This window comes from Triturus cristatus, chromosome 6, assembly GCF_964204655.1.
Source record: "Triturus cristatus chromosome 6, aTriCri1.1, whole genome shotgun sequence".
Classification (NCBI taxonomy): Eukaryota; Metazoa; Chordata; class Amphibia; order Caudata; family Salamandridae; genus Triturus; species Triturus cristatus.
Window position 1 is genome coordinate 977,813,290 of NC_140589.1, and position 22,112 is coordinate 977,835,401.

Sequence of the window (22,112 nt, forward strand, 5' to 3'; positions counted from 1 at the left end):
TCATCTCTATCAGCAATGAAAAGACTACAACAAATTCAAAACTCTGCTGCCAGGCTACTCCTCCATATAAAGCCACAACCCCACATCTCGCCTGCCTTAAGGACCCTACATTGGTTACTGGTTGCCAGAAGATCCATCTGAAAGAATTCACAATATACACATACAATAAAGCATCCTCTACACCAGATTGACGCCGTGCCTCAAGATTTTATATTTATGCTTAACAAATGAACAATTGTATATATTATGTTTCGTTAAAATACATACACTCTGTATATTTATGCAATAAATGTATTTAGAAATGCAAAAAAAACAATTGATGGACAGAATGCAGAACAATGTCATACATTCACCTCAGTACAGAGATCTGGGCCAAATCCATTTTTTTTGCTCCCGATGCCGTAACAGTTTGAACCCAGCCATATGCAAATCAGTCTTGACCCTTTACCCAATAGGAACAGTCCAGCCCGAACTGCCAGGCCATGTCCTCTCTCTCTCTCGCTCTCCATATATATATATATTTATATATATAGCAAGAGAGAGAGAGAGAGAGATCAATAACATACAATATGATAATTGAAAGCTTGTGGATTTACTTTCCCATAATAGCACATATCCGTCACAATGTGTAAATATTATTATAGCAATTGTATCTACAAGTGCTTCACTATTAAAATATTGGGGGACAAATATAAAAAGACATTGATAAGAAATAAAACAGTCACTCATTAATGTACATCCAAAATGGAAAGCCTGCTTTTGTAAATATTTATCCATGCATGTACATACTTTATCCAGTCCAATTTTATATCTCCTGATTCGTTTCCATATGCGTATTATGTTAAAATCTATGTGCATTTCAGCCTCTTATGTGTGGCCATGTATGCCATGTATCCGCATATTTAGATATTTTCCTCCCAATGCAGAGAAAAATCTAATCGTCCAAAACCTCATCAGATTACAACTTTTTGAAACATCCTATTCCTCTTCCAAAATATCTTCTATCTCAACTCTCAAACTCATCCTAAACCTCTTTTATTACTGTGAACTCACAAATAATCCTTTTTATACTCTTCCCTCCTTTACCTTCCTCTATTCTATTCATCCATCTAACAGAGTCAGGTGTCTGCTACTCCCATAACTCCCAATAAAAAAATTATATTTCCCCCTTACTAATCCACAACTAGTCCAAGTTTGGGTTCTAGAGTAGCCTGCTACTCGTCAATATGTGCTTTAACACCTCATATGGGGAAGTAATTGCTAGATAAATACAATTTCGGTAGGATATGTTGAGCCACTTATCTGCATAACTATGGCACTTGAGATAACTTACAGAGAAAAACAAAAAATAAATTATAGGTGGAATGTTTAAATTAATCTCAATCACTGGTATTAACTGTAGGCCAGATTCCAGTCCCTTATTCTTTTGCTGACTGTTCTACTATAGGCAACAAACAACCATTTACAAATCAACCCTGATCCTGCTCAAATAATAACAGTCCTTATCGGACTGCTACGCCACATCCTCTTTGAACTGGAATTCAAATGACCTCAGACCAGTTTACACATTGTTGGGCCCCATTATTGAAGTGAATTATGGGTCATGTACCACAGTGACCTCTGGGACCCACGCCTAGGCGTACCTAAGTGAGCCTGTTAATCTGGCCCTGGGCCTTCACGGTCACTGTGCCATAGAATTCCAGCTACTCCTCACCGATGTGGTTCAACAATGCTAAAACTGAAATGCTTTTCCTATGTGTGGATTTAAATAGAAAACCCTGAAAATAGAGAAGAGTTATCAGTGTGATCCAACTATGGGCAATATTGATTTGGCAGGCATGGCTCTCCTCTTTTGGAGAATAAAGCAAACGCAACAGGATCCAAATAGCTGCTGCTTGACTCATGTTGTGACCAGATTTCCATATTAATTTATCATGCCCATACATCATACCATTGCTGAAGTTCCAGATTGCTTTTTGAATATAATTGGGGTTAAATTACTTGCCTGTATTTAGGTGCTTTTAGAGTAATCTACCTAAGAAGACAACCTCCCCGCAAGTATGGTGGAATAGCATGGTAAGGAAGAAAATGTCCAGTAATTGGGTTCCTGTGGATTTTGTCCATTCAGCAGCATGACAAGAATGCTCTTAAATTAATGGGGGTGCGTTTTTGATCATATTGCACAACTGTTTTTGCAGTTTCATATAGTGGTGCAAAGTTCAGTGTGGGTGCGCTGCCATTAATGTCATATCACTGAAGATTATGAAAAGTCCAAGCTTCATACAAAGAAAACTATTGTTGCAAATGTGCCAAGGCCATTCAGCAGAAGAGTGGTAAGGGTGTGGTATGTAGCTGGCAGATTTTTGGAGCACCGTTGTGGTAGCTCACTGTCGTTAACAGACAGCATCATTTTCCCTGAAAATGGTCACTACAATTTGCATACACATATTTACAAGCCTCTATTGCCGCCACAACATCACTTTCAGTGACGTTGTGATGGCGATAGGGGCTCAACCTTATTTACAAGGCAGCGTTAGGCCACATAATGGGGCGGAATGCTGTCTTGTAAATAAGGCACCCTTTCAGGCTCTACTTGCGTGAAAGGGGAGGGCAATGGGTGTTGCGTTGGGCGTTCCACCGCAGCACCTTTTGATTTTGACGCTGCCCCCCATTTGCAAGTGTGGCTTAAATAGGAGGCCGTGCCAAAATTTAGACCTGGGAAAACCTGGTCTTAAACAGGCGAAACAAGGAGAAATGGTTTATTACACCTCGTTTTTGCTGTTTCCATATGTGCGACATTGTGCAGCACACATAGAAACAGCAAATTGCCATTGATTGTTTATGTGCAGGAAGGTGTTCCTTCCTACACATAAACCATCAAAAGAATAGAAATGACATTTTGCAACTTCTACGTGTGCTGCATTTAGCAGCACTCATAAAAGTTACCAAACGTCATTTAAAGATTGTTTATGTGCAGGAAGAAAGACCTTTCTGCACATAAACAATCTTTTCCTCAAAGCAGATACCCTTGTACTCTGGTGTTGTAAATATGGTGCAGCCCTGCGTTTCTGAAGTGGCGGAGTGCGGCGTTAAGCCAAGAAGGCTAAAACTGCACTCGGTCACTTCACTGTAAATATGCCCACAGTGTTAGTGATAAAATTATAGAGCACAGAAACGATAATGTGTGGAAATCGAGTTCCAGCTAATATTTATCATTTACCAAGTTAAAGGGTATATTTACAAGAATTGCTGCTAAATGGTGTTTGCGTTAGTTAGCAGCAATTTTCTTAACACTGTTTATTGCCGAAATCTATCACCCTGTTATCACCGTATTTACAATACATCGCTACATGGCAATAGTAGAAGCTAGCTGTGGTGGAAACAGCTGCTAACACTAGATTCAAGGTGAGAAAAAATGTGACATTAGCAAGAGAAAAGTGACAAAAGACCAATTAGCGGCAAAAAAATCGGCCAAAGGTCACTTTTCAGCCTCTAGAGGCAAAAAAGCCTATAAATAGGTCTCTAATGAAAAAAACAAAAAAAAACAATGGAATGCTGAATGGAAGAGCCAGGGCCAAGTTCAGCTCAGGTCAAGAGCCCCACCAAACCCCCCAACAGCCAGGATTAACAGCCAGCTCAGGGGAAGAGGAAATGCAGAATCAGGGCCTCATTTATGAAAAGAGGCGCATCACTGGGGAAAAACAGTGATGGAGCACTTTGCATAACGCCATCCTTGAGACACCATGGCAGCTGATGCCTGGAAGCGTGGACAGTCTCCGGGGTCCGTAGGCCTCGCTGGGCCTGCGCCTGAGACACAAATTAGGAGGCAGCAGTGCTGTGGAGTTGAGGCGGCCTGTGGGCTGTAGCAGTAGCAGTAGACATTGAAGCGTTGGCAATCACCCTTACTTGGTGGCAAAGTCTGGCAGGTCGCATGGTGACATGTTGATGACCTGTGTGAGAAGACCGCCTGGCACCCCTTGGAGCTGTGAATGGTAAAGGTGCTCCTGCGCACTTTCATAGGGAGGTCTGCATTGCATAACATGCGCCACCAGTACACTTGGGTGCATGGAGGAGATTGCTAACCCTGGGCGGAGTACGTGTAGTTGCGCTACGCTGAGTTCCGTGAAGTGGTAAAAAAAATCCACGAGCTAAAGGAATTCCGCGAGCACACAGAGTTGCTTGTTCCGCCCGTTCTCTATGCGTTTTTCCTGTTCGGGAACACATATTGCGTGTTCAGGACACTGTTTGCGTGCTCGGGGGGAGATGCGAACTTGCCCATGTGGTCGCCAATGGGTGCAGCCATCTTGTTTTTCACTTGTCCCGCCCGTTCGTGATGCGTATTTTCTGTTTCGGAACACGTATTGCGTGCTTCCCGCCCATTTGCGATGCATATTTCCAGTTCAGTATGCGTATTGCGTGTTCGCAACGCTTTTTGTGTGCTCAGAAGTGAAATATCGCGTGAACTTGCCAATGCGTTCGCAATGGGCACCCATCTTGTTTTTCACTTTTTTGCAATGGTTCTGGGCCTGCTTTTCTATCCTCCCTCTATCTTTTGAATGCTTTGTTTCTGGAAACTTTTTTTTATATTTTCTATTAATTATCTATCTCTCTATTTTCCTTATTCTATATTTTGAGGTTTTTTTCTACTTTTTGTGTAATTTTCACTACTTTTTCACTCTTTTTTCTATTACTTGCTTTTTTCATTTCTTTTACTTACTTTTTTAATTCCTACCTTTTCTTTTCCGCCCCCCGCCCAGAGCACCAGATTAGTGGCAAAAGCCAAGGGCAAGGCTCGTAGCCACAGCCAGAGCCGTAACCGCCTTCCTTGTGGAAGGCGGCACCCAAAAGGGGTGCAGGTACTTGTTTATTTGTGCAGCGTCACCTCCCCTTAACCCTAGCAGCAGGCGGCAGGCCTGGGTCTGGGTACGGGCTCCAGGAGCGTCACCAGTGGTGCGGAAGGGTGCGCCAGGCAGTGTTTCACTGCTCTGGGGTTCGGCGCTCCCCTAACCAGCTTACGCACCGGTGGTCCGATATCCTTGACCGGGAGCACGACCTGCTGGACCTGCTAGAAGTTGAGGTCCCGGGGATTGGTGAGTAGCTATTTAATATTACTACTTTGTGTTCTTCTGCTTTGTGTTATACATTGAGAATATATTTATTTTCTGAATAGCAAGAATGCTGCTGCTTACATTTCAGGTAAATTACGTTTAAAAATCTTCTGTCATTGTTATGCCACAGGTGCTCGGCTCTACTAATCTTACTTGTTTGCAACTTTGCGCTCGCTTGGGCTGATTATGTAAGAATTTACTTTAGAGAACTTAAGTTAGGTAATGCTAGAGAGACTCTAGTCCTTCCTTTGTCCTCCTGCCACTAAGAGATAGTTGTGGATTAATAGGCTTAGTGACTTATTCGTACTAGTTGGTAAGTTTTTTAGAGGTCTGCGTGACGCATCCTCTGTAACGTCACATGCTGCTGAGTGCTGCTTACCCCAGTTGTAGTTTGTTTAGTGAGTGGTAATAGGCTTAGCACTAGCAGAACAACAGCAGCAACCAAACAACAATTTGGTGTATGCAAAAATGTATGCATGTGTCCTCCATCTATGCATTTTTGTGGACTAAAATAAATGAAAATGCAGACTTAGAGAACAATTGGCCCATCTGGAAAAGGTGGGCTAGGTCAGGTGGTACTTAGGCTTGGTTAGTATTCTGGAATCAGATTGGAACACTGGATTAGTGTTCATAAATAATAAATAGACGGTCTGTGAATTCCGCTTTACCACTAGTCGACCAGATTAGATAGGTCAATGTTATTGCATTTGTTGTTTCCATAAAGGTTTTGTAGCGTTTTAATTTTTTTTAATTTGTTTCACACCAATCATCAATGTTTGTCTCTTTCTTTCTTATATCTTTCATGATCAGCAGCACCCAGGGGCAAGAAGACGGGGATCATTGGAGTCGGCCGTAGCAGCTTCAGAAGATGCCGGCCAGGACCACTCCTCTACCGAGGGCTCTGCTGCTGGCCTCAGTAAGTCCTTGTTATCCTTGCCTCTAGCTGCCTCTGCTATGACTCTCTGTACTACTACTATTAGTCTGTCTGTAGCTAAGCTTGCCCAGTCGGCCACTGTTTATGTAAAAGATATTACAACTCATATTCACCAATAGCTGTAGCCACTGAGTCCGGTCCTTTGGGTTGTCATCTTATAGTCTTCTTAATCTTTCTTGAGGCTTTTCAACAATTCCCACCAACAAAATGCCCAACCAGATATTTTACTATTTTTGATAGGATAGGACATACTACTACTAGTCTACTCTAGTACCCGATTTGTACCAGTGATGTATGTTGTATATGTATGTCTTAACTTTCTTTTCAATCTTGCTAGTGAAAAAGAATAAATAGGGGGAGGTGTATATGGCATCTAAAAAATGTGTAATGTTTTTTCGAGGCATACCGACCACCCGTGCCGGCGCCAGCGGCGAAGGTGACGCGGCCAGTAAGGAAGGAGCAGAAGATGTGGCAGCTGGACGGGGTGATCCAGCAGCAATGGTGGGCGGTAGTAAGTTATATTCCTTACTTATTGACATTACACTCGCTGCAAGGGTATACACTGTACTGTTGAGAGAGACTAAGTTGTTGTGAACAACGGTTGAAGAAAACACCCTTTACTTGGCATCAGCAATAGCATTAGTGGCGGGAGTTGAGTAACTAATGGCCTATTCTATCTGACTTCAACTCAGCTGTGAAAGTTTTATGGAGAAGACTAAGAGTCAGATCAGATGACCTTGATGGATGGGTTGAAAGAAAAGGGAAAGAAGCCAAGGAGGAAGGACGGGCGAGATGTAATATTTATGACTGGCAGGGAAGGATACGCCGGATGCATGCATAGGTAGCTGATAGGAATCAGATGCATGGGTGGTTGAAGGATGGGTGGAAGGTGAAAGAAAAGATGCCTGCCTGGGTGGGTGAAACTGTATGGGTGGATAGCAAGAATCCTCCGGGGTGTTTCATGGGTCAAACTCAAAGCCAAGGCAAGCAAGGAAGGAAGGACGCATGGGTGGTAGGTTAAAAAAAAGTATAAATGTTTGTTGTTGGTGAAATAAACTATGGTTTGTTGAGAGATTAAGAAGAATGATAGACATGTTTACTTTGAATGGATGGATGCCTGGATGGTATTCATCATAGATAGCATAGGTGGAGACTATCACTGGATGAAGAGTCTTAGTTTGAAGAGAATGTAAAAGAAACCATGCCAGAGTAGCAAAGCCAAGGATTATAGAAGTTGTATTTTCAGAATACACTCTTGACTCACAGTAGTTTGCAAGTACAGCCTATATATGGTGTATGTATGTTGTTATCAAGCGACTCCCTCCGACTCCGAGGCCCACTCCCTACCTATGTTAATTTATTTTCGACTGTGTCTGCCTGCCATGGGTGGCCTACGACTGCATGTTTATTTTTTACACAATCAATCAAAACAAACTACCTCATGTTGTTCCATATATAAGCAATGATCATTTGGATCAGATATCATCTGCCTTTTTGTAGTAGTCAGGGCAGGGTGAAAGTGAAATTGAGCAGTTGCCCTTGATGTAACAGAGTATGGCCAGTGCCACCCATAATAGAAAAATACGATGATTCTGTAGTCACTCAGCTACCCCACCTGGAGACAGTAGTAGTTAAAACTAGCGTGAGTCTGCCTCACAAGTATGTTTGTCTTGGGTGCAAGCTGACTGAGCTGGCATGCGGGCTACAATAAGGTTACGTAATTTCGCTAAACAAGAGAGAAGAAGAAGACTGGTGTACTGTGTACTCGAGTCCATACTGCTAGTATAATGCCTGAAACTCCCACAAATGTTAGAGGACAAGAAAGTGGGGGGATTGATACATACCACAAATGTTATGTACTGTGCTTGCTAGTGCTACTGTGCCACTATGTGTAGAATTAGTTTGTCTTACTGTTATGCTAAGAGTATATTATTACAATAGTCTTTTTTTTCTTCTTGATATAGCTACTCCTTCCAATGGAAAATCTAAACCTGACAGAAAGGAGTTGGAAGCCATGACCTGGCGCCGGAAGCTGGATGTCATACAAAATGGATACCGGCGGCTGGTGGTTCTGGCGGAGGGGGGGGAGTGGGAGGAAGAGGTGGCAGCAGCTGCAGCCTCCTCCAATGCCCCCAGGCCCCAGCTAGGCCCAGGCTCCTCCAGTGGTACGGCACTGTGGCCAGGCAGCCACCCGCCGCCACACTACATCTAACACTGGTGCCCCCCGTGGATGCAATTGTAGGGCATTCAAGCACCGCATGCTTCTCCAAATGGCATGCCTCGAGGAGTACCTAGAGAAGAGGGTAAAGATCCTGGTGGACAAGCAACTGAGAGCCCGCCGAATCCGATAAGAAACTAAAGACCCTGTTGGATGGCCCCTTTTTTTATTCCTTTTTTTGGTGGGTGGGAATTGGGTGTTGGAGTTTAATTTTTTCACCGGACATTGGCTGGACTTTTTCTTGTTGGATATTGGTTGGGGTTAGGGAGAAGGGTGGGTTAGGTGTCTTGGGATTTTTTACATAGTTTATTTTTGTTAGGGGATTAAATGATATTAATACATAAACTTTACATATGATGTTAATGTTTTGTTAGGGTGTACTGTTTTACATCACACAGTTTCCTTGCAGCTGCAGGGCCGCAGCCAGTGTTTGATTTAAAAATAATCTGCTGATTTTGTAACACACAAACCGATATATGCGGTACCCCTCACTGAGTGACTTGTCCTACTAGTACTGTCAGCCTCTCCTCCTAGTCTATGCATTCTGCACCAGGAGAACTCAAGGGGTGTGTGAATTAATTAATTGATATAATTAATTATATCTTCCCCAAACTTCTTCTCTTACCTGTGTTTGATGTTTAACTTAGGCACAGGATGGCGATGATGGTTTGGTTGCCCAAGATGCCATGGTTGTGGTGGTAGTAGTAGACAATGGCAGTAATATTTGCAAAAAAAAGAAAATAAGCAGTCGGTCGCCTGAGAGAGACTCTGGGAGGAGTAGTAGAATGAAGTATAGTACATACACAACAAGACTGCCAAACAATAATAATAATGCTGATTAGCAATGCTAAAGTAAAATAAAACATTATGGTGGCGGGGATACCCTAGTACAACAAGTTACAAACTGTAGTTGTGTTGAGTCACTTGACACAAGCGTAACCTTTAGTGCTGTGTACAAGGATGATAAATCCAATCGATGCTGGCAATTAATTATGATAGATTAGGTTCCTTTGGAAAAAAATTGACTTGCAAATATACAGAGCATGGGTGGGCAAGCAGAAGAAGATCCTCGCCCTGCCTTGAAACTGAATTAGTGTTGCTTTCACCACATCCGCCCCAGCAAGCGTGTGATCAGTTATTGGTGTACATTAAATTTAGTCACACCTCAATATAAATCACACAGCCCGGGGGGGGAAGAGGGTTAGGGTTTGATGAATGGGTGGGAAGGTGGGTTTGGGGAAAGGTTTGACAAAGAAAAACGCTATGTATGGTCAAACAACAAAACACAATCTTGGCAGAGGACCATCATGTCCATAAATCTGTTAAGGGAGAAAAAGGAAATGCATGCATGATGATGATGACTTGATGGTTAATGATAAGTAGTACTTACTAACTAGACTAGTAGACAGTACAGGGCAGCAGTATATTATTAATTATTATGGAATGTGCCATACCTGTCAGCCCTCAGAAAGACCCAAATTACATACATTTTACTTCTGTTGTACCGGACTTACTTTTTAAAGCTAGCAAAGAAAATTATAAAATAGCTGTAGGGATCAATTATAAGCAGAGACCAAACAACAACAACACACAGTCATAATGATTGAAGAGAAGAAATGAATCACATTACTTAAAAGATGATGAATGTTGATACTAAAGTGTTACTGTATGTTATCCTGGTCAAATTGGGGAGTTGCATCTCGGCATTCCTCTTGGTCCTCCCTTCCATGGACGTCTGTCAATCTTGGATACCACTGCCTGCCTGGCGGATGCAGATTGGTAGGTGAGTGTGAGTTGTTTTTCTCTGTTTAGCACAGGGTAAAGGTCAGCTTGTAAATGTAGATGGAAAAACAAAAGGGATATTTTTTTTAAAAGGAGGAAAAAAAGCATAAATTATAGAGGAGTGCAAAATCTTTCAGAGCGGCATGGCTAAATCATGTCTACTCTGTTATCTGCTTCCAACATTAACCTATAACAGCAACAGGACAGAGCAGGCCCACGGCGCCTACCCATCCTCCACTTAGCTTATATTATGACTTAGCCAGACAGAGCACACATGTCTCATATACAGCAACGTAGCATTTTCCAAAGTAAGTAACTAAATCAATGGCATGCACATCTGTCAGTCATACCACCACTACTACACTTGTGACTCGACTCCACCACTACACAGACATGTAGGTCTGCTGTGGTTGTTGTTGACTTGTTTACCTTTTAAGCCACTCATGAAAGGCCCTGAGTTATTCCATCAATCAACTCCGATCCTACTGACTGACTGCGAAGACATTATGTCACTGTGGTCATCATCATGGTTTTGTCCAACTCAGTCTGCAGTGTACTGAGTGAGTCCAGATTCCATATTCAAAAATGCCATGGATCGGCCTGCAGTAGAAGTACAATTTTGTTATTAAACAACAAGAAGGGAAACAGTGACTTGAGTCACTTTTAGTGTGTAGATTAAATATTAGTACACAATGAATTCACTTCATGCAAAACAAACAACAACAACACAAACACCTATCACTCAAAGTCAGCTTCCAATGCATGCCATCATTACCTGTTCCTTGTTCTCATCTTAAGTTAAGGGGCAGTCTCTCTCAGCTCGGAAAGGAGGATAGGTATAGTAGTCATCAGGATCCACTTCTTTTGAAGGGACTCGACGAGGCAAAAATTTTTTGTACTATTCTCCATCCAATCATCATCTGGCTTGAGGGAAATGGATTTAAGGTGAGTCAGGAGGATGGAGCAGGACTCGGAGGAGTGGACTTAAGTTAAATGCACAGAGCTGCAACTCCAATATGGCAATAAAAAGACTAGAAGACGGTGGTGATGGATTTGTTGTAATTCAAAGTTTCGAACCAGAAAGACAGAGACACACAAATTAAAGTAAAATAAGGAAGAAAGAAAGCAAGAAGTTCAAAGCCTAGTTGTCAGGGAAGTATAGCTCGTCCTCAAACTCTGGTGGTTCAACCAGAAGTAGGTAATCATCTAAGACACTACTTATGTCACCTAAATCGCTGTCCTCATCTTCCTGCGTTGATTCACGTATTTTGTAATTCGGTGGTATAAACTGCTGATTCATTTTGATCATGGTTAACCTCTGCATGTTTTTGGGCGAGAGACTGGTCCTTTTCACTGTTACAATGGCACCAGCAGCACTGAAAACATGCTCAGAAGAGACACTTGTGACAGGGCAAGCCAGATAGTTTATTGCCAGCCTGCTTAGCACTGGCCATTGGCCTCTTTTCCCATAGCAATACAGCAATGGGTTTTGATCAATGTAGACATCTGTTGGGTCATCCAGATGGGCCTTGACCATCTGCTCAATGTTCAGCTATGCTCCACTTTGCTGGGCCTCTTTTGTCTTTGCATCAGCACTGGACCTAGCAAGCCTTTGCTGTAAGTCCCAATCCTGTGCCAATTTTACTTTGGATGATGATCCGGTTCTTGCTGTTGTTGATAGTGTTGGTCTGAGCCAAAGGCACTGCCCTCAGGCTCTGAAGTTGAACTTGACGCTGGATGCCCTACTGCAGTACTTGTTGTGGGTTTGAGTAGCAAGCCTTTAATTACCAGCCGTTCATGTTCCAAGTCACTGACTGTCTCAGCTATCCAAGTTTTGTACTGGGCAACATCCACTTCTGAAAAAAGAATTAATGTCTTAGTGTTCAGTGCCGATATGTACCATGGATCCAGAATTCTGGCACAAATGTAATGTTTTTCTGAAACAATGCGAGTTTGCACCCTTGTATTTTCAGCTAAGCGACGGGATAAGCTCTCCACCAACTCATATGCTTCATTTTTTTCCTCCACACCAGTGTACGTTTCAGACACCCCCTTCAGCTATTGCTCTAGCATGTGCAACAATGGGATAGCTTGGCCCATAGTACAGTCCTCCTTGCTGACTTCACGTGTGAAGAGCTCGAAAGGAAGAAGCATCTCTGTCAGGCATTTAACTAAGCCCCATTGGTCCATCTGTAGGGTCATGCCTTTCACAGTTGCATCCCTTATTCTTTGCATGACATACTCATTGATTGGTCTGTACTGATCAAACAGATGATCAAACATGTAATAAGTTGAGTTCCAACGTGTTGGCACCTCCTGGAAGAGTGCTTTGACTGGCATTCTATGCTCACATTGAATGATCCTCAGCTCCTTCCAGGCTTTAAAAGTATGGCTGAAATGTGTGCATATTCTTCTGCAGGTGGTCAGTAAGTTGCTGACTCGGGCTTCTTTTTTCAGAAAGTCTTGAACAATTATGTTAATGCAGTATGCCAAACACAGGACCCTGAAATAGCCATTATCCTGCATAGCCTTAACTATATTACTGCCATTATCCGTGACAAAAAAAACAATGTTAAGCCCTCTTGGGTGCAGCCATTCAAAGACCTTGCTGTTAAACTCTTCCAAAATGTTTGCAGCAGTATGAGATTTCTCCATAGCGAACATGGCTACAGTTGCATGTTTCCGAGTAGTACTAAAAATCTCAGCAGTGTCAATACCTGCTTCAGATATCTTTTCCCTAACCCCCACAAAAGAGATACAGTGTGCAGTGATGCACATGTAATCAATGGCTTGGCAACTAGCCCACATATCTGTTGTCAGGTGGATATTGTGAACAGCACTCTGCTGCAAAGCTGGTCCAAGCAATTCCAGCACATTGTGATGCAGTGCTGGAACAGCAACTCTGGCGAAATAGGACCGTCTGGAAATCTTCCATTTTGGGCAGATGGCTGTCACAAATTCAAGGAAACTCACTTCTTCCACAAAAGAAAAAGGGAGAAAGTCCAGCGCTAACATTTTAGAAAGCTTCGCATTGTACAAATGTGCCGTTGGGTGGTTGTGTTCATACTGCCCCTCCGACCTAAGCATGCTGACAATGGTAGGATTTTTTTCCTTTCTGGTGCAGCTGATGCAGATTACTTCTTGAACCCAGTTAGGCTCAACAACACACTTTTTTTAATTGCAGTACTCTGTTGCCTTGGTGTCTCAGCCTGACTCTTACTACGGTGCCACTAAGATGTTGATGAGGAGGATGTGAGCGGTACCACTATACTGCTGGGGACAGGGCTACTTTGTGTACCGGAGAAACTGTCTCCCTCTTGTTCCTTTTCCACCGCTATCATACCTTCTTCTACTTCTTCATCCCCACCAACAGGAATGGGGACAGTTTTACTTTTTTGCACGCTAAGTAGGTGCGCCTCCCACTGGATCATGTGGTGTTTTTTCTGATGGGTTGTTTGGCCTCTGGTACCATAGTTTGTACCAAGCTTACCCCAACTAAAAGCATGTCGACAAATTGAGCATATAGCAATGTTGTCCTCCTTACTGCTGACCGAAAAAGAAGTCCCAAACTGGGGAGGTGAACTTTCTTGTGCTGCTGGAAGTGTCATTTGCAATGCCAGATGAACTGAAGGGTGTGCCTGGAATTTGACTCTGTGCAATTACTTTGCAAATGCTACTATGGAAGCTGGAGGTCGTGTTGGTGTTACCTGTGTTGGTGGTATCCGTGCCACATCCCTCACAGCAATTTGGGATGGGTAATAATAATGTCGGTCTCCATCTCCACTGGGGCGGGAGTGATCTTCATGATGACTGACTTGTCATCATACTCCTCTTCTACATCTTCCTCCATAACTCTAAGGCTTTCTGGAACCTTCCTTTTCCTTAGCCTTGTCGCATGGCGTGCCTCACTCTCAGGCTGAGCTGGTGGGTTCCAAGGGGTATCGAGATCATCAGAAGGGGGGCATGAAGAAGAAGTTGATGGACTAACCCTCCTTTTCCTTGCTGGGGATCTGGAAGACAATGGAGCTTCTTAAAGAGTGGCTTGCTCTTCTTCGTCTGCAGGAAGCTCGATTTCCTGAACTCCCCCAACTTCGGGAGGAACAACTACTATTGTGGGCTGTTGTTGCGGCTGTTGTTGTGGCTGTTGTTGCGGCTGTTGTTCCGGCTGTTGTTGCCCACTAATCTGCAGTGTTTCCGCCTACGTTGATTGGGTACTACTTTGCGATAATGACATTTCAACATCACTGCTCGTTGGCGTTTGCACAAGTAGATTGGCTACTTCTGCGACACTCATGGGCTTGGGTCTAGGTTGGTGGGGTGGGCCCAGTGATGCGGAAGTGCTGCTCCCAGCTTGGTCCCCGGACACTGCTGATGCAGGCATAATTTTTTGTTTCCCAAAAAACATATTGGGGAACACACCAGTCTTGGTAAGTGGCAGTGCCACATCTTTCTTCTGTTCCTTCTTCTCACTGGCAACTTTCTTGGTACTGGAGGACCTATTACCTTTCTTTGGGGCCATCGTTTTCCGATGTCAGCAGGACACGGGTGCACAAGTTGCAGAGATGTCTGTGCTCACACGTCATGTGACGTCGTGCGCAGCAGGACTTCTGTCTGGCAGTACAACGGGTGATGATGATGACATCTCCTCCTCAGTCTTTTTGTGCACCTAAAATCAAAGAAGCGAGAAGAACATCAGTGAAATGTTGCATTTGTTGTTGTGGTTCAATTACTACTAGTACAAACAAACAAATATAATATATAACTTAGTATGTGGTGGTCACACTTGTTAGTGTTATGTTATTACATTTTATTAACTCAGTTTAAGTTATAAAAAAAAATAACAGTGTAGCCATATGTGAGACTTTCACAACAAGGGCTTTCATGGTAGACTGTATACACTCAGGAAGGATAGGAAAGAAGAAGAACAAAAACAAAAATACAAATTTAATGGAAGTGGAACCTGCTTGGCATTAATTTGCGCATCACGTCATTCAGGGAGCTGCAGCAGTAAGCCAAGAGGAACAAAGGAAAGACATGCATGCCTATATGGCAAAAGCAGCACTCTACTAAACTACCACCACGAAATGGCCACCAGCCACATGGTCACTCTCAGTCACAACAAGCAGGAGGCCTGGAAAACTATGAACTCAAGCAGGCCTATATGACCAGACAAAGGAGGCATGCCAAACAACACAGCTTCAACGTAATAAAATGCAAAAACAAAAATCCACAGGGCTAAAAAAGGTGTGCAAGTTACACAACAATCACACACCCCACACACACACACGCACAACAAAGGCATCTATTTAACATATACCAAAAAAGTGAAATACCCCCAAAAATACACATTTTGCAATTCAATCCAATGTCATCCATTCCCTAAATGATGTTTAAATTCAACTGAAACCACAGAAACAGTTGTTTTATTCACCCATGTGTATCTCTGGGCCTACTGGATGAAAATCCTATTTGCAGACTAGGCCACAAGCTTGCAGGCCTATGGCAAAAGCACACTGGCTGACTCCACAAAATGTCTGCCAGCCACATGGCCAGGCCACCCACAGCAACAAGAAAGGAAAGACAGACAATGCAAGCCTATGGCAAAAGCACACTGTCTTGCTTCAAAATGGCCAACACCCACATGGCCAGTCCCACAACAACAAGAAAGGGAAGACAGACAATGCAGGCCAATGGCAAAAGCACACTGTCTGGCTTCAAAATGGCTGCCAGCCACATGGCCAGGCCCACAACAACAAGAAAGGGAAGACAGACAATGCAGACCTATGGCAAAAGCACACTGCCTGGCTTCAAAAGGGCCACCAGCCACATGACCAGGCCCACAACAACAAGAAGCCAAGGCCAAAAGGAACAAAGGATACACATGCAGGCCTATATGGCAAAAGCAGAACTCTTCTAAACTACCACCACAAAATTGCCAACAGCCATATCGCCACTCACAGTCACAACAAGCATGAGGCCTGGAAAACAATGAACTGAAACAGGCCTATAATAGCCAGGCAAAGGAGGCATGCTAAACAACACAGCTTTAATGCAATAAAATGCAAAAGCGAAAATCCACAAGGCTAAGCAAGGTGTGTAAGTTATACAACAACCACCCCCACCCACACACACACACACACACAACAAAGGCATTTATTTAACACACACCAAAAAAGTGAAATATCCCCAAAAATAAACATTTTGCAATTTAATCTAATGCCGTCCATATCCTAAATAATGTCTAAAATAAATTCAACACACACCACAGAAACAGTTGTTTCATGCACCCATGACTAGCTCTGGGCCTACTGGCTACCCACAATAAAGGTTTTTTTTAAATGATGAAAAGTACAACATTTGTAGTTGCAGCAACTGCAATGCCCGAATCAAACAAACAACACCAACTTACTTGTAAAATCTCATATCCAAAAGTCCTCAAATCCAAAAGTCCTCAAATCCAAGGATATATGATGCAGCAGACACAAAGAGTGATCCTTCCAGCTCCAAATCCAAATGAAAAGTGAACAGGACATGGACAAATCACTGGGAAGACCCTGCTGGACAGGAACAGGAAGTTGGAGACTCCGGGGCACTTCTTTTCTCTCCGAAAGAAAAAGTAAAAAAAGAAAAAGGACTCCTTGCACGAAAAAGTACCACCAAATGTTAGAGGAGTTTTTTTCATCCAAATCATAATTTTTTAGAAGGTTTTATGCTGCTCGAAAGTCGAGAGATATTCTTCATCAGATTTCAAATTTTGCGTGTTCGGCATTGCGAGCTTCACCAAACTTCCGCCGGATGTCCGCTGGCGCGTCCAAATGACATGTTTGTGATCGCACACTCTCACGGGATTGCGCTGCCAGCTACCAAAACTTGTGGCGCACGCGAAAGGATAGGAAAAGTCATCGGCGAAAGCAGGGATCCTGGTAAGTCGCTACTGCGCATGAGAAATGCATTTTGAAAGCGCAAACAAGGGAAAACCTCCGCTACACCACAGATCGCGGAGTTTCGGTAACTCTGCGTTCCACGCGTAACACGGAGTTGCCAAAATCTGCAAACTCCATGAGCGGAGCGGATTTTACCGCCCAGGGTTAGAGATTGCCAATGGTGGGACGCACTACTCTGCATCAGCGGCCGGAGGTTGTGGCGCTGCCTAGACACAGTGGAGGGTGAGGCCCCTGAGCTGCACCAAACTTGTGTGGTGGGAGCTCTGCAACTTCATGCCTGAGGGGGCCCTGTTGTATCACCTGCATCAGGAGGTTCCCCAACGGACGTGATAGCAACAGCTGTACCCAGGCTTGTGAAATCCTGCCTGGCTCAGGCTCCTGCTTTCTGAGTCACAGATTAGGAGAGAGCAGGGTGGATTGAGCCCCGGTGTCAATGTCCAGGTGAGGAGAAGGTGGATGCGGATTGGAGGAGGCCCAGGAGTCAAGTTGGGCCCAGGCTTAGTGCCTGTGGGTGGCGCACACTGTGCCCTGAGCAATCCCAGTGCTGTGGCTGGCCAACATCACAGAGGGCACCGTACAAGACTGGTGGGGGACTCCACTAACTGCCTCTAGTCGCTGATATTGGCTGTTGGTGGCTGTGGGTGCCAGGGGCACGGAGGTTGTTTCAGTCCCAGGCCTTCAGGAGTGCAGCTTGATCTCCTGTCACTCACTGGGGCACACGGAATCTGGTCACCACTGTTAGATGGGAGGAGGTGACCGTGTGGTGCTACCTATCCTCATCCCCTGGTAGTTAGCTCTTGGGTGAATGGGGATTTCTATCGGTGCTGCCCGAATGAAGATTCCTGGCTAGCATACGCCTGACTGGAGAAGAGGGGCCGACTGGCCACACTGCACTGTGCTGCATGTCATACATAGTGCCTGGGCATCTGGTGCAGCAATGGCCCACCTGCAGACAGGGTGGCAGTGACATTTGGCCCCTCCTCCGTGTCAGTGAACTAAGTGGCTGGTGATCGATGGCCACTGGGATGGGTGACATGGACAGCCTGTTCTCCAAACTAGACTCTGTACTCACAGTGGGTACCTCCCTCGAACAAATGGGAACTTCCTTTAAGGGCCACATTGACAAAATCACAGTCGACTTCATCCAGGAGTGCGCAGATCATCACAAGCTGACTTACAAGGTACATGACATTGAGCAAGAACTGCCCAACTTCCCCCCGAGTACCCTGAGTGCAGCATTGGAGGTGTAGCAACTAATGGCACATGTGAAGTCACTTGTCAGAACAGCAGAGGATGTGGAGTGCCGCTCCCAGCATAACAACATGAAGGTGTTGGGTCTGCCTGAGGGAGAAGAAGAGGCTGATGCAGTGGCATATACTAAGACATGGTTGCATGACCTACTGCCAGCAGGTGTACTCTCCACATTCTTTGTTGTGGAGCTGGTCCATTCAGTGCCGGTGAGCCGCCTGCTGCTGGAGACAGGTCCTAGACCCTTTCTCTACCGCCTCCTACAGGTATGGTGACGCTCTCCTGAGGGAGGTACACAAGCTGGGGAGATGAAAGTGGATAATGCCACAGTTATTTTCTTCCCTGACTATGTCATGGGGTTGCAGAGGCAGAGGGACTCGTCTTTAGTGCTTAAGCCATGCCTCAGAGAATTGGGTATCAAATACTCCCTCCTCAATCAATAAAGGCTGGGAGTGATCTCAGAAGTTGACATGCAAATCTTTGCTGCCACGAAACAGGTCTGGAACTGGCTGCAATCTACTGGTCGCCAGGTTCTGCGGACAGGGAGTGAAGAGTCTGAGCACCAAGATGTCATTTGTGGAGCCAGTCATACAGGGAGGCAGGCGCCCCGCTGTAACTACAAGCCACCCCATACCTGCCACAGGGTATACAAGAGAGGCAGAAAGTGCTGCATGCAGCTGTGATGATGTGCAATCACACTCAGAGACAGGATCCTGACACATCCCATTAATGCTAACCTAGTGGCGCGGGCTCCACTGCAACGTGGTCATCCAGTGCGGAGTCCGTGCAGCCCATGGATGTGCCTGCTCAGACAGCAGATAACCTAATTTAATGTTGACTGGTTGTGCGTCTCTCCTTCTTCCACGGTTACAGACAGCTTTAGACAGTCTTTGGTTTTCTGCGGTTCCTGGTCTCCACCTTCCTGTTGCTGAAGTTCTGGTGTACAGAGGTCAGCACATAGAGGTGATCAGGTCCAGTTGTCACCAAAACTGAATGGAGCAGGTGTTCAGGTGAGCGATGCATGTCAGGGGCGGTGGTCTCCTTGATGCTCCGAGCTGCAATGGCAGAAGGTCCATGGTTTTGTTGACCTTGCCAAGGAGGAATTGTGGGATTTCTTCTATTATCCAAGGGCCTCATGTATGAAGCCCTAGTGGCACTCTTGAAATGCTGTGACATCACATGTTTGACGTTCCTGTTGTGCAATGTGCCACAGCATGTTTACAGGGTCATGCAAAGCCACTTTACATCACTTTTCATGGACTTGTAAATATGTGCCCCTTTCACTCAATACCAAATGTGAAAGAGGCAGTGAATGGGTCTTGCTGTGAGAGTACCCATGCCAAACCAATGGAATCTGAAGCATTTACATGTTTATGGGAAACCGCAAACCTTCAGAATGCGCTCTCCGACTTCGACTTCGTCTTCTTGTGGGGCAGCCCCTGGGACCTGACCCACCCGGGGGCACATCTTGGACCGGTGGCGGAGCCCCACGCGCTTCGTCGTCGGACTCTCTGGAGTCAAAGGTCGCCTACCTACTGGGGAGTGTATCTCGGCCCCCAGGTAGCCGATATTCACCATTTTTAACTTCTCTGGCTCCTGGTAGCGCTCATCAGCCTTTGGAAACCCTTTCATTCACCCTCTTGGTCTCCAGGAGGGTGACTTCAGCAGGGAGTGGTCTTCACTGTCTCCCTGCACCAGCCTTTTGCCTGGCTCTCTTCCTGGGCCTCTCTTCTCCTTGCACAGAGGCCCAGGTTTCTGCTCACTGGTCCTGGTCTCCCCTTGTGGCACAAGTCAGGGTCCTGGGCCAGTCTGGAGGTCTTCATTCCAGCTGCCCATGGTGCCAGGCTCCAGCACCAGTCGCCCTCAGCAGACCACAACCCAGAGTGAGCTCCTCTTCCTGTGCAAAACTCTTTTAAAGAATTTGGAGGGGGCTGGCAGGAAGTCTCTGTTTGCCCTATCAAACAGTAACACATCACCACTCTGCCCCTGTTCCCTCCTTCCTGCCCAGGCCTCTGGGTTCGTTCAAAATGGCATCATCCTTGGGTCTCATGCCACATGGTCTCTGAAAAGCCCCTTTCCCCGTCTGACTTCTCTCCAGAGCAGCTCGGTGCCTGGCACCAGGTGACAGCTGCTGATAGATTAACCTGTGGCTCCACCCATCTTCTGCTTGGAGAGGAGACCTTCACCCTTGGAATGCTTGTTGTGAAGGGCTAGGCCTCTGATGCTACAGCTTGGGGAGGAAGGTCATTAGTCCAGCCTGGCAGGGTCAGACCCAGCCAGGCTCTGGTTATGAGTTGAATCAGAGGATTATAACATTTCTGGATGAGCCAAAAGCAGTAAAGATATGACTTTGGACTCTGCAGCATACTTCTTCTCACCTAAGTTACAGTGGACTTCGTGCATGTCTGTAATTTGTAGGCCCTAGGAAAGTGAAACTATCCCATGTGGTCTCCATCCTCATTGGAGACTACTTAAGTGGTCTTTTAGTGAAAACATTAAAGCACACTGACTTTCCCTTCCATATTTCTTCCCATTGTGTAAAGCCTATTCCATGTCACCACCCAGCTCTGCATAAATCCTGCCACGCCATTCAATTTGTAGCTGCTTCTGAGCTGCGCACCAGGAATCTCCCCTGCGCAGCCCTTACACTTGTGAACACCTATGTACACATGTGTCTGCATTGAACCAGACCAGTGCCCCTTACTCTGGCTGCAGCTCAGAGGCCTACTCTCACCAGGGGGACACCGGTAAAATCCACATGCAGTCTCTTTCATCATGAGTTCACTGTGAGTGAGTCCCAACTTTCTGAGGCTCTCCCACAGTAAAGCTCAACAATTAGGTGTTCAAAAAGCAACAAATCCAGGTGTCTCAGATGGTCAGAACCACCTTCTAACACATTATACCTGTGTCAGGCATGATCGATTCAGGGTGGGCATTCCCACACAGCAAAGCCTTGAAGGAATGATGCAGTGATACCTATCAGATTTCTAGGCAACCATTCTAAGACGCCACTGCATCAAAACATATGCCTGCCTCATGGCAGGTGTAAGGATGACACAGTACAATAGGGATAGGCTGGCCCCATGCATTGCTGGAGTTGCTTGATGCTTGTGACACAACTGCAGCAATGTGTGACTTTAGCGCTGACAGAGACGTATCTGTCATCGATTGTGACATGGAGCGCCGTATAGTAAATAAGGCAAAGCTGTGATGTCGCAATGAGGGCGCAGTGAAAAGTGTTCAATTGCTGTTTTATCGCAGTGATACAACACTTTTCATGAATGGGGCCCAGGAATGATCCTATTGATTCCTGACTTTTTGTTTTGGCGCAGCACAGCGCAGCAATATTCCTTACAGCGCCGTCCAGTACCCAGACATCGTGTATGTGGGCCCAAGTGTTTGCACCAATTTTAAGACCAACCATCTTCTGGTAAAAAAAGACTGCCTCTAATTGGACTTAGCAGCAGTTTTGGGGGTTATTGACATACTCGGATTTCCTTGTAAATGTCGCAAAGTGTGTTTAGCGGCAGTTTTTTCATCTGAATGCCTACCTTGCATCTAATTTTCATTATGTCCTGCTAATAGAAGTGGAGATCTTGAAAATTCACGTTTACGCTAAAAAATTGCCATTAACTGCAGTAACGGCAACTTGTAAATAAGGCGATTAACAAAAACCTGCCGTAACATCAAAAAATGTAAGCTACAGCAGCGTTAAGTTCTTGTAAATATGCCCATAAGTTGATGTGTTTTGATCCAATTAAAATCTTCGTATCTATCGCACTTCAGAATGCTTAAAGGCGGTTCTTCATTTGTGCTTACTGCTAAAATTTCAAATATGTGTATAGTGGGTGGAATTTGCATAGTTGCCCTACGCAAAT